Source organism: Parus major, chromosome 5, assembly GCF_001522545.3.
Source record: "Parus major isolate Abel chromosome 5, Parus_major1.1, whole genome shotgun sequence".
In the NCBI taxonomy this organism is placed as follows: Eukaryota; Metazoa; Chordata; class Aves; order Passeriformes; family Paridae; genus Parus; species Parus major.
This window is the reverse complement of record NC_031774.1, coordinates 16,587,921-16,601,288: the sequence shown is the minus strand read 5'-3', so window position 1 is coordinate 16,601,288 and position 13,368 is coordinate 16,587,921. Positions and strand designations below refer to the sequence as shown.

Sequence of the window (13,368 nt, the reverse complement as noted above, 5' to 3'; positions counted from 1 at the left end):
GTACAACTTTTTACCTGCTTACCAGAAAACTGCCTATTACATCGATAGCCTAAGTTCCCCAAGAACAGTATCTTTGATAAATAGAAATTATGTAACTTAGCTAAGTAACATTCTTCCCTGACAACTCATCTATCTCAATGTGACACATTTGAATGTGACAAAAATACCCTTTTCAGTCTCAAATTTATTTATGGTCAAGGAGAAACCATCCCAGCAGCTAACTCTACCTATCAAAAAGCTATTGCAACATTCCCTGCAATCCAAATCCAAAGAATCACAGGGAGAAATGCACAGGCATAAGTTACTCTAAACAAAGTAAGTACACAATTCACAGCAGACAGGAGAAGAGAACCTTCCTGCACCTTGAGCAGATGAAGTTTCCTATACCTTGAGCTTTACATGGATTCTCTGGCAACCAGCAACCAGTTTATGGCAGGGAGGCTTACTCTCTTCACAACCCTAACTTAGCTCTGATATATTCAGAAGTTTTCACATCTTTGAGAGCTTCATCAAACAAGGTTTGAAGTAGTTCATATATGCAAAAGAGGTTGTAGAGAACAACTGCATGAACAAGCTGACCAACAGAGGCAGTAAGAATTTATTTTCTTAAGCAAATTAGAAAAAATTAATAATAATCTGGATGACCAAGTGTAGAATATTCAGCATACAAAATTTATCAAATAAATCCAAAACATATATTTTAACATTACCATATATAAAACATGCATAAGCTTCTCAGAAGCAAATAGAACTCAGTGAAACTTCAAGCACTTCATGACGAGCTACTAATTTTCACTGGTAGTTCAAAAATCACTCCTTAGCATCTCAATACATAATTTACTTAAACTCTGTCCTCAGAACAGCCTTTCTCTTTTTTTCAGACTACTCTAATACATGCTTGGATTTTGTCTTCATACATTTTACATTTTCTAGCAATTGAAAGCACAGTCCTGCACTTTAAACAGTGCCATAACATGGGTAAATAAATAAATGCATTTCATGCAATTTCTTCAGCCAGTGTCACTACATTTCAAATACTACAATATTTCTATGCAACTGTGAATGATTAGCATCTCTCCTTCATCCCTCTGTTTAGCTTCCTTTTACGTTTGTTCCTGCCTACAATACACATCTTTATTCAATACAAGCAGGTCAGGATGATCAAAAGTCCATTTACAGTCCAAATACTCTATTTATATCTCCAATTTATTTTAAGATTAACAAGCTCATCTTCCCCCCAGACAGATCTTGGAATCAATACTGGATGTTAATCTAATTCACTTTTTTTGGGAACTCTGTTTCCTTATTTGGATTAGGTAAATTCCAGCCCTTGGCACTAGGAATCCTCGTTTTGATGCTGTAACAGCAAAAGAAGGTTTAAATGGCTCTGAAGGTAACATACTCACTACCTGCTTGAAGCATTCTTATTTGAGAACTTTCTATGTCAGCGTTTCAGAGTTTAAAATACATAGAAATTTTAATTATAAATAGATTAACTTTTTTAAACTATGCTTTAACACAAAGTAGGATAAGAGAGGTTGCCTGGGTATGACAAACTTTCAGTGAGATGAACATATAAATTAAAATATGTAGTAGAAGTATTAAAGATTTTGAATAAATTGCTAAAATATCACAGATCAAATAGCTAGCCTAAAAATAGAACAATTTGCTATGAGATTTACAGCACTGGTAATGATATTGCACTGCTATATTTTCCAGAGTAGAAGAAACCCATTAAAATGGACCTCCAGTACTGGTACAAGACAGTATCATGTATCCTTCTCCAACAAAGATTATTCTTCCTTAGATGAACAACATTCAAAACTTTTACTCTATAAAGTAAGACAGAAAAGAGGCAAAAAAGACAAATAACTTGGAATCTCCTCAAAGTAATTTCAAAGTAGGTGAAAATACTATAACACCTCAGATTATCCTTTAACACATAGTTTTGAGAAAACCAGCTCCTTCTACTACAACATAGACACTGTAAAATTGCTTTAGTTATAATGGAGGAAAATGCTGCCAACTAATATTGTGAAGCCAGATAAAATATCAAATGCCAACATTTTCAGAAACACATTTTCCAAATCCAAACCAAGATCACTTGTTGCACAGTATTACAGGATTGTTCTTAATAAAAGCCAAAAAAACCCAACCCTCCCTACAATAAAACAGCTCACTTGACAAACTCTAAATTTATTTCATTCTCCTAAAGGCTCTAAAAGGTCCTAAAATCCCCCTTCTGGTAAGCTATCAAGTAAGACAGACTATACTGATTTCCCTTTATTTATTCTCTGCCGGTAACTCTAGCAACATAAAGAGGACAGGATTGCTATCCATGGGAAGGCTGGAGAAAGGCTGAGATCTCTGGCTCATTTCATGAGATGATTCTTGCATTGTCACTGGCATGATAAAAATTATTTACCGGAACCACTGTTAGTATGAAACACGTTTAGGAAGCAAAAGTTCCATTTACTTCCCATGAGAGTGAACTTTTTTTTTTTTCCCCAGCAATCCTGGTAGAGATTTTGATTGTTTAACAGGCTCCATATTTGTCATTTTTTCTCCCTGTCAAAAATCAAACCTCCACACAAATTGTCTGGAGAGAAAAAAACCAAAGTGACTCCATTCATGAATACTGTCTTAGTTTATGGCTAAATATCAACAATTAGTAAGGATTTGGAGCTGCATGTCACAAGGTGGGAAGCGAGCTTAATAGAGAAAACCTTCAAGAGAAATCAGAGGAATCAGGAAGAATGAGAGAAAATGTTAATAACTGACTAAATGTACATGATTAAAATCATTCAAGAAACTGGAAATCATTGAAAGTTATTACTGGGTAAGATGAAACACATTTTTTCCTTCAGTGGAAAGATCACATATTCCTTCCTCAAAACCAGAAAAACAAAATAAAAGCAGAGCCCAGCTCAGGTCCCAGCTGACAGCCAAATATTTATTATCCTATTACTGCAGAGTGTTCTTGAATTTTACATTACCTATATTTGCCATAGCTCAGAAAAATGCACCACAGGTTTTTTAATTTTAAGTGGTATCTTTTCAATTTTAGATACAGAATCACTACAAAAGCACAAGCTGCATATTGAAACTAATGCCAAGCTGTTCCATCTGTATTAAAAATCTCAACAGTTGCCAAAGTTCAAATGTAGATCTCTTACCAGTAATACTCCTGAAAATAAAATACATACACATTTGCTTTTCTAACAGTTCAAATAAAGAGGAAGAGGTTAAATAAGCTGCTAAGGTTTCATAGTGAAGTAAACAGCATTGAAAAAGGAAATAAAGAGCAGGTATGGAGCTGTTAAAAATTCTGCCTTTTCACCATTATATTTCCTTCCTTTCCCTTTAGAAACATAACCTTGACTTTTTATCTCAGTAGCTAAAAGAGCAGGAGTCCCTCTCCAGGGATGCCTCTTCTGCATAGGTTTCCCTATCATTTGCTTTCCAAACTCTAGAACAGTTCTAGTCTCATACAACATTTTGCTTTGGAGGTGGTGGGAGGCTTTACTGTCCCTGGCATTAGTTATTAGGTATATTGAGGCATATTAAATACAGATTTAATAAAAATACTGACAGAGGAAAGGGAAATATTTGTACAGCACTGCTCTACTGAGATACCATGTTGGCAGTAACCACTAGTGAAAGACTGTGGGCCTCAGTCTAACTGAGCAAAAAACATTTTGAAGGTGGAAAGTACCATGTCCCAAGGTCAGGCTGTTTAAAGAACAGCTTCAACTTGGAATAATTAAAATTATATTTAAACATAAATAGACATTGCTTGAAGGAGGTGGAAAAGGCAAGACTGATTATTTAGTTAAAAGCATAGCTACAGGCAATGAGATTCAGAAGTTCTGGTCAAAGGTCTCAAATCCAGCCCTTTAATTTGACGCCTACTTCACGACAAACTGAGTATCTGGTGAGGTTCCTTTTTGTTAAAATAGTGGAACAACAATTCTGGATAAGAATTCCATTGATAAATGATTGGTTTATTACTCTGTTAAACTTGGAGACAGGACTACAGAAGAGCAGTCACTACATTACAATTATTAAAGTGGCAAAAAATTGAAGGAAAGAAAAGAAGGGAAAATTAGGAGATTTAGTGTGATTGCACTAGAGCATTATAACATGGTCATCCACAATGTACCTCACACCCAGTACCCTAATATTACAACCACCTGGGGTTTAGGCATCCTTAAAAAGATAAATGTATTAAATGGCAAGATGCTCCAAAATTTAACAGTTGTGATAGATTGCATGCAGAGAGCTGCTGCACCACATACTGGAATGAGCAGCTGTATAAAGAAGTTAAATTCAGAATCTGAGCATTTTGCAGTAAATTAGTATATAATTCTATCACTTATGCCACTATTTCATGGGTTGTTTTTTTTCTTCATGACCCAGCACCTGTGTAGAAACCATCAACCTCTTTGATTTTTTTTAATCAAATACAACTCAGACTTATTTCTGAAAGGATTTTTCCCTGTATTTCTACAAATATTGCTAGCTCAACTTAGCCTTAACTGGCTCCCAGAGAATACAATTAGACTGTGGAAAGTAAAATCAGCTTTAAAACTGACATAATAGTACTGAATAAATAAATATACCAGCATTTTCCATATTATACATTTAAATAAATGAGGGAAGGTTAACTTCAAAAGCCTTCTCTCCCCTGATCACTCTTCTTGTCTTTATGTTTGATTTTGTGCCAGCTGAGGACTCATCTTCATGAACAAGAAGCTTTTCACTGGATACAGGTTTCATGTGTAAAATAGGTAAATGTCAAATGTCTTTCTCATTCCTAATAACAATCAAAAAAAAGATTCCCAGTAGAAACTTCAATGTGAAAATAAGCTCTAGAATAAATTCATTATCCTGTGAACAAAGAGTTTCATTGTATAAATCAGCATCTTTTTTAAAAAAAATTAGCTTAAGAACCGTTCTATTACTAAAATTCAGATATCCAAGAACTTAAAGCTGCCAAAATACTTTAATTGCAGAGATTTACAAACTCATGGAGGGAGGAAGAGAAACATATAAACAGCAGGTAATTTAATGTCAGAATCCAAAAACTATTCAGAACAATAGCCAAAATATAAACAATCAAGCGGCAAATATGGCCTAGATTAGCTAATACTACTCTGGTGGTTTGTGAACACATTCTGGAATTTGGACACTAAGGAGATGGAAAAAACAATTTTGGAAATTACTCATTCTTAAAATTTTAAATCCTCCATAAGTATCAAAGTGAATCACACAGCACTGCTTCAGTGGTTTTTCTACACAGAATGTACATAAATAACAGCGCCACAATTCTAAGGATAACTTCCCATCAAATCTGTGTGAACAGAAACCCTCTAATTTCAAATAACAGATGTCAAGATGTAGCAGAGCAGAAGAGGTGACTGTAAATTGCGTCCAATGCAAAGAAGGGAATTCTAGTAACTATGTGCAGTGAACTTAGAGACAGTGAATGGAAATTATTTAGAATGGAAATCTGAGCAGCACATGTGAAAATATGCACATTAATGTCATTTGAAACAAATGGCTCCAGGTAATTTTCTCCATGTCCTTTTTTCCATGCTTTAAAACAACAACTATTTCTGATGACATTTATTCTTCCTTACTGCAACTAAAAAACACATCTTTTCCTGCTCAAGTACGAGATTACTGAGTTCTTCAGAACAAATTGTTTCATCTGCTGCCACAGACTCCCTACTGTTTAAATCTATCTACTAATGCACTTGAAGATTTTATGTTCGTAATCCACTCCTATTTAAACATCTCTTTCTCACAGTTCTATAAAACAGATTCTAATAAAACACTGTTTATCCTGGATGACACTCTTGTACATAGTAAAGGATGCCATCAGTCCTTTATTATGCAGCTTGATAACGACCATTTCATGAAAGACTAATGGCAAATGGTTTCTTTGCAAATTAACAGTGGTTTACTTTAGGCAAGCTCATGATTCTGTATCAGATTTTTGCTTTAAAAACTCACAGATTTGCAACTATTCTTAATATATCTGCTAAATAAAATATCTGCCAGTCAGCTACAGGGTTCCAGGCACATCTTATTCTTAATATTCCCCTTATGGATTTTCTCAAGGAATACTCTAGGGGTAATAAGCAAGATGAAAACTCTTCATTTTTGGAAAGAGCTTTTCAGATCAGATTGAAATGTATTGGTGGCGTTCCCTGTAAGCTTGACAAAGTGCCATCAGTGGTACAGGGCTTTTTTTTTTTTTTAATCTGGGGAGAAGACTAAATTTACATTATATTTAGCAAGCACCTTAGCTTCTCTGGACTTAAATTTAACTTGGTTTTCTTCAGACTAGGCTGCTTATGGTAATCAGTTTTCATCACCACATTCACCAGGTTTCTTTCATGATGAGATTTGTGAGGAAGAATAAAAAAATCAGCCAAAACACTCTTGAATATAAAACAGAAAAACTGTCCCATACATACTGCAATGCTTGCTATGCCTTTAAATGGAAACACTGTGTTTGTTGCCCTTATCAACTCATAGATCTAAAAATCCCAAAAATGGCATCTTCAAGCAAGGCTTGCAGAGACACTGACACTTAAGATTTAAACAGTTGCAACACGATACCCACTTTACACATAGAGATGCTTATAGTAGTGGTTTTCAGGGTCAACTGTGAGAGAAATTACACAAGACAATTTCCCATTCATCTCAACAATTCTACCCATTCTCTTGTCTCCTAATTAATGTTCCCAAGGATGCATGCATCAACAAAACCAGAATTGTTCAGGAGTCTTTCAATATGCAAACTCAAATATAGAAACAAAGCCAGGATAAATTAAACAAGAATGCCTGGACTCAGCTAAGACTTAGCGTCCACAAAAACAAAGACTAAAATTCTGAGGAAAGTAAGACTTTTAATTAGTAAGGTAGCAGCAATTGAGACAGTATGAGACCACCACATCGTATTTATAACTCAGAATTACAGTGGTGACTGCAGGGACACCATGCTCCCCCTAATGCTTTCCCCATGCATTCACTGGGTAATGAGGGTTCAGCTATATTTGCAATTTTGCAATGACCATACTGGTTTCCCAGATTTGGTACATAAAGTGCTCCCTAAAGATGCAGGACCCATTAATTTATTTTCATATACTTACACAATCCACAAATGCTAAAACCTAGGATCAAGTCAATAGATTATTATTATCAATAGGGATCTTCACTTTTGCTGTCAATACAAATACATTATATAGAAAATACATTCCACTTCTATATGGAGTTTGCTCAAACTGTCCAATGTCTCTTTACTGTAAAATGTAGAATCCAGTGAAATGTAACTACACATTTATCCATTAAAACACATTCAAAGCAGTGCATGAATATGGGAAGCAATAGCTTTTACATTTCTGGATTTATGGCTACAAGTGAACAGTGTACGAAGCACAGATCTCTAACCCTCAACTCCTTCTCAGCTGGAAACACTTTATTTTCTTAGTTTATTGGGCCTCAAAGACCAGGACTCAGGGACATTTGCTTTCTCTCACAGGGAAAAAAAAAATTGTAGAATACTAATGTTTCTATATTTGGTAAACGGAAAGAAACCCTAAAGATAAAACAATCTCCTGTTGGTTTTAACCATTGCAGAAAATTATTTTATATTCAAAATTAGAGGCACCATCTGCTATGTATACACCCATTCCTGTATTAGAGGCTGGCAGTAGAACTATCCCCAGTCTCACACAAACTGGGTCACAGAGTCTCCTCTTTAACCCTCTTGCCTGCTCAATATTCTCACTCACAAGCAGTGAAGAAGATGCACGTGCTCTAAGCCAGGCAGTGCAGTTACCTTGAACTTTACAGGAAATACCACTCTAGAGGCATTTTCTTTTTCCTCCCAAACCTTAAGGACAAGTAAATAACAAAAGGCAGAAGCTACTTGCAAAAGGTTTACAAAGATGTAGTATATTAAGAGATTTTTACTTTTTTCAAAGACAGGTTCTTTCTAAAATACTGTAACAAAACATTTGGTTTAAACATTAAAATTACATACATAAAACTGTAAGAAATGGTTGATTATATGGCTATACATGGTAACCAAGGTATATATTTAGGATATATAGATATATTTTGGGCATATTCTTTTAAATTTCAGTGAATTTCCAAATAACTAATTTGCAATAATTTTCATAATACTGTATTTTTAGTAAACTTAGTATCAAAAAGTCTGCTTGGATTTCCATTTCAGCCATGAACAACACTGCATTCCAGCAACATTCTGAAATGTAACTCTGCTATTTTTAGAGCCCAAAATACAAAAACTTATTTTAGGTAAAATTTATTACTGTGGTTGTTTCAGTTTGAAAACCAGGCAGAAACACCAATTTGGTGCGTTGGTCGGGAAACTCAAATTAGTGAATTTAAACCACTACACAAAATTGTTGTGTGCAAAACCAGCACAATTACTCAGCATTTTTAGATCCATTTTCATAATGTGGGTATGCATTAATTTAGGGTGGAAAAATCCCACTGTTTGCTGGTATTACTAATATACTGAAATAGCTCATAAAATCATAAAGAAAAAAATTTATTGGACATTGTACCACTACTGAATGTTATCACCAGAAACCTTATTTAATCATCTGCTGTATAATTCCAACTATAAACAAGCTGTTTGCACAAATCAAAAGCTGTTAATGTTGTGGAACATGCTTGTACTTCTATACTTCAAAAACTGTATAGCTATATGCTCCATTACTATTTCCTGTAAGTATTACTTCAAGGCTTCAAAGCTAAATCTTACATATTTCCACCCTGGTTCTTCACTTGGTTATTGAGTCTTTCTGTTGGTAATTTGATCACTCTTAATACTTTGCTGCTGTGATCGCTACTTTTCTCTGGAATTGCAATAAACATGCATATTTATTCTTACCCTCTGAAAGAACTGTGCACAAAAAAAAAAGAGTCTTGAGAAATGCAGTATTATTTTTAGAGAAAATTTTTCACTGCCATATGCAAATAATAATGTTTTGTAACTAACTTTCTTTTTTCATTGTACTGTCAATCATACCGTACATCATACTGCACACTGTATTGTGTCAAAATGAAAGGAAGCATGTAGGTGGTGTGATTTTACCTATATCAAACTCCCAGCTCACATCAGGATGGAACTTTTACAATAAAATCTAGCACCATGCTTTAGTCTGCACTGTGGAGCAGTCTCAGAGTCATAAAAAGGATGCTTTTGTTGGATGAAACAACTGGAGCAGCACTCAAACTGCTACTGACTTCCTGCTCATAGGACCAGAGTCACCTCAAAGGAAAAGGCCCCAAAGACTCATTTGTAAGCACTGGGTCCCCAGCACCACTTTTGTGCCAGTCAGCTTGACAGGATACACATAGCCATGTAATAAAGACATAACTTCACAAAAAAATGAAAAAAGCTAAGAGCTGTGCTTTATCAGGGATTACTTTATGTTTCAGAGCTTGCTAAATAAAGCTTTGGAAATGGTGCTCTTTAGGAAATGAAGGTGTATATAGTTGTCTTCCTATAAATTCAATGAACTGAAATAACACTTGAGCTGCCAAGCAAGTTCATTTCAATTTTTAAATCTATGTTGATGATATTCAGATTAGTTTTAATAAGCCTATATAAATTTATATAGAAACTTGATTTTAATTCTGACTGCTTGCCCAACAATCATGGCAATTCAATTCACTGAACAGATTAATGTTAAAATTAGATAATGAGGACTGAAAAATCAGTTTAACATCAGAGAAACTCCAAGATACTTGCTTTTAAAAGAAAAGCTTGTCTGCTAAAAAACCCCAAGCCTACACTACACATCAAACCATGCACCTCCCTTGAACAAAATACAAATGATCTCACTACTGCTGGTTTTCTAGTAAAGAGAATAGGCAATCAATCTAAAACTTCGGGATCTGTATTTATTTATTATTTTTTATTTTGGAAAAAGGTCAAAAAACTCTCCCTGTTTAGAAATAAGAGGGAAATATATCCAGCTGTCGGAGCCAACACCTTAGCCCACACATCCATGTCAGTGGTAGGTAGGTCCCAGTGTAGCAGTTAAGCTTCACCCAGGCTGCTGTCTTTTGGCTCTGAAAGAGGGTGCCACGCTTTCAGAACCTGGAGATTCCCAGAGGAATCTATACTGCACACAGTCCAACAAGTGAGCACAGTGCATTGACCCAGCTCTAGGTATAAAGTCACTAAGCATTTTCAGGAGACCCTTTTCACACTGATTCCCAACTGAATTGCAATGGAACTGAACACCAGGAGTATCTTATGACAGCCAACACCAGGCAAAATTAATGATTATCCTTTCAGCACTGAGCATGAGAGAGGACTGAGCAATGGGAGCAGAGGGATTCATAGTGGGGTAATCTGGATACAAATAAGGCGTCATCTGTTCTTTGTTAATCATCATGTATTTGAAGAGATTCAATCAGAGCTAGGACTGCCTTCAGGTCCACCATTAGTGATCTCACAAGCCCAAATAAGGCTAAGAAAGCCAAGAGTTTCTTTCACTTTACACCAGGCATTAACACCTACATGCAAATTTAGGCACATAAGTAAACCTACCTGACAGTAAAGGTTTCTGGCTCTTAGTTTTAAATACAGAACTATTTTTCCTAATTTCATTATGCTAACAGTTGGAGTACAACAACAAGACAGTAAAGAACTATATCCTTATTATTTTTTCAATATTTAACTGCCTAACTATTGCCTGCACCAAATTTACTATTAAAAAACACCATGGGAGACAGAGAAGAACACATTTCACAGTAATATGCCCACATTTAAAATGTACATCACAAATGGCCAGTTTTTAAAGCAGATTCACTGAGATATACACACTCACGCACAGCCAATGCCATTGTACAACTGAACCTGAGAACTAATCATATGCCTACAAACAAAAGCCACTTTTTCCTTATTTCAAAAGAAATAAGAATGTGTTTTACATAAAAAACAATTATAAGAGTTTTTTGATTTATCATCACAAGGTAAATTTGGATTAGCTGAAATATGGCACATAATTTTACTTTGTAAGATGTCCTATCTACCTTACATGAATTAACTAGTCTTACAATTTCAGCTAACAGCTCAAACTCACCTTCCATTCCTAAAGGGAGGGAGGGACAGATATACCATGGAAGAAACACTTACCAGAATATTACAGAGGGAATTTAATAGAATAAAACTTTTGAAAAACCCCTGAAATATTCAGACATCTGTAATATAGAAATAATTTCTGATTCCAGGCTAAATTATAACTTCCTCCTATCACTACCATGATTTTACCATCTGACCCACCAGCAGAGTTTAAGAAGAAATAGCTTAGCAGTTTCTTCAGTAAAGAGAAGAGGTGGACAACAGGTCAAGCTGTTCGGTTCTACAAAGCTAATGGGTACATTGGTTAATTTGAAATATCATTATCTCCCCAAACTTCCATGATCTATGAACAAAATAGATTAAATCTGTATACAGAATCCTGCCATACAGGGAAGTAGTAGAAATCCTAAGAGAATTACAGCATGAAGAGAAATGTTGTAAAAGCTTTGCAGCTTCAAAAATAAAAGAGTTCCTGGCACAAGCTTTTTGCTAACTTTTACAAGACAATCATGAGTCACAATTGGCCCAAATATTGAACTGCTGCTTATAAAGATACTGCAATGATAATTCAGAGAAAAAGTTCACCTCTAACTAAGGACCACATTTTCTGTTGTATTTACAGAATGGCAGGCAGACAGCAAAATTCTCAGTAGAACTCTACATCCTCACATAGCTTGCAAGTCATCTTATTTTCTATCTCTGAACAGCACTGTAAAAATATATAAATGCATTGTAAAATTAGTTTCTCCCTTGCTTTGGTTGGTAATTTATTATATCAATCTTCTTAAATGTTTAACATTAACATTAAAGTCCTTATTCAGATTACCTTAAATAAAAGGTAAGCACACACAGCATTGTTTCAAAATAATGGAGTTATTCACATATCTATTTTCAATGGCTACATTTGGAACAAAAGCAGCTTGAATGCAGAATATATTCAAAAGTTACACACAGCCAGGTGGAACATTAGAGATTTTATCTTCCTACTTTCAACACTATATTAAAAAAAATAAATAAAAATTACAGTATCACATGAAACTTAGCAGGGAGGTGCTCTCAATAAAGAATTTTGATTTATTAAATGTAAGCGACACCATCGCCGCATGACAGCCTTTGATTTACATTGCTTTTAATTCACAGCTAGCAATGAAGTTTATCAGTTCCCTTTTGGCCCAGGTCATAATGGATATAGATTTTAGATGGCATGGAATAAGCAACACCATTACACTGCTGTGTAACCTCCCGTGAGAAGGCAAAACAAAACTGCAACTGAAATGTAATGTCCCAATGATTAAGAGGGATTCTGTGGAACAGATAGCTAAAGGCAGAAAAAGTACATTGGAAGTCAGAAGCTCATAAGATTGAGAGGCTTGCTGACCTACTGCAGGTCTCAAGAAGGACTCAAAGGTAAAGATTTCTCAGAAAGACTAATCCATTTCTTAAGCTTCAGAGTATACTGAAAAATTATTTATCCAAGATATATACTTGTGAAGTGAAGAGAAAATGCTATCAGGTCACAGTATCTACAGAGCACATGCTGGAACAAGGTGATCACTAGAAAAGCAAGTCAGCAGCACCTGATGGCTATGTTCTGACAGGATTTTAATACAGTGGAAAGTTAGAATGACTGCATCTCTACATCTTTACAATTCAGACACCTGATTCTTGACAGCCAGAGGGCAGAAAACAATGCCAGAAGCACTACAGGTGATTTTGGAGAATCACAAACAGAACACCTTTATTTCCAGCTTAGGATTTCATAACAATTACGTCACAATGAAATGTACACAGGAATGCAGCTTCCCTGCAGCTAACCAAACAGTACCTGACTGATTAAAGCACCAGAAAATGCTGTAATCTCTGTGATTGAATCATCGTATTAATAAGTAATACTTGTGACTGAGCTTTAAGAAACAAATTGTTGCTGCAAATATAAATTATAGTTCCTCTTGTAACAACACCCAAGGAGAAACTACTTTGTGTTGCTGTAAGAGAAAAATTGTTTTAATTTAATTTAATCTTGAGATATATCTATATAGATATATATACATGCAAACATATACAAACATACCTATTACTTCTTATGGTGTGTATGAAGGAAACAGGATATTACATGGAAAGTTTGTATATCTTTGCAAGTACTTCTACCCTTAGATTACATTCTGCAATAAAAAACCACTGCCAAATTATATGTTATGCAAATAGGAGTTCCATTGTAAGTTATTTTA

At 35.1% G+C, this 13,368-nt stretch overlaps 1 protein-coding gene across 6 annotated transcripts in view; it reads right to left on the bottom strand.

Moving 5' to 3' along the window:
• CHID1 (chitinase domain containing 1) overlaps positions 1 to 13,368 on the bottom strand; it is a 100,660-nt gene that overhangs the window by 46,525 nt on the left and 40,767 nt on the right. The gene's annotated exons all lie outside the window — the stretch shown is intronic.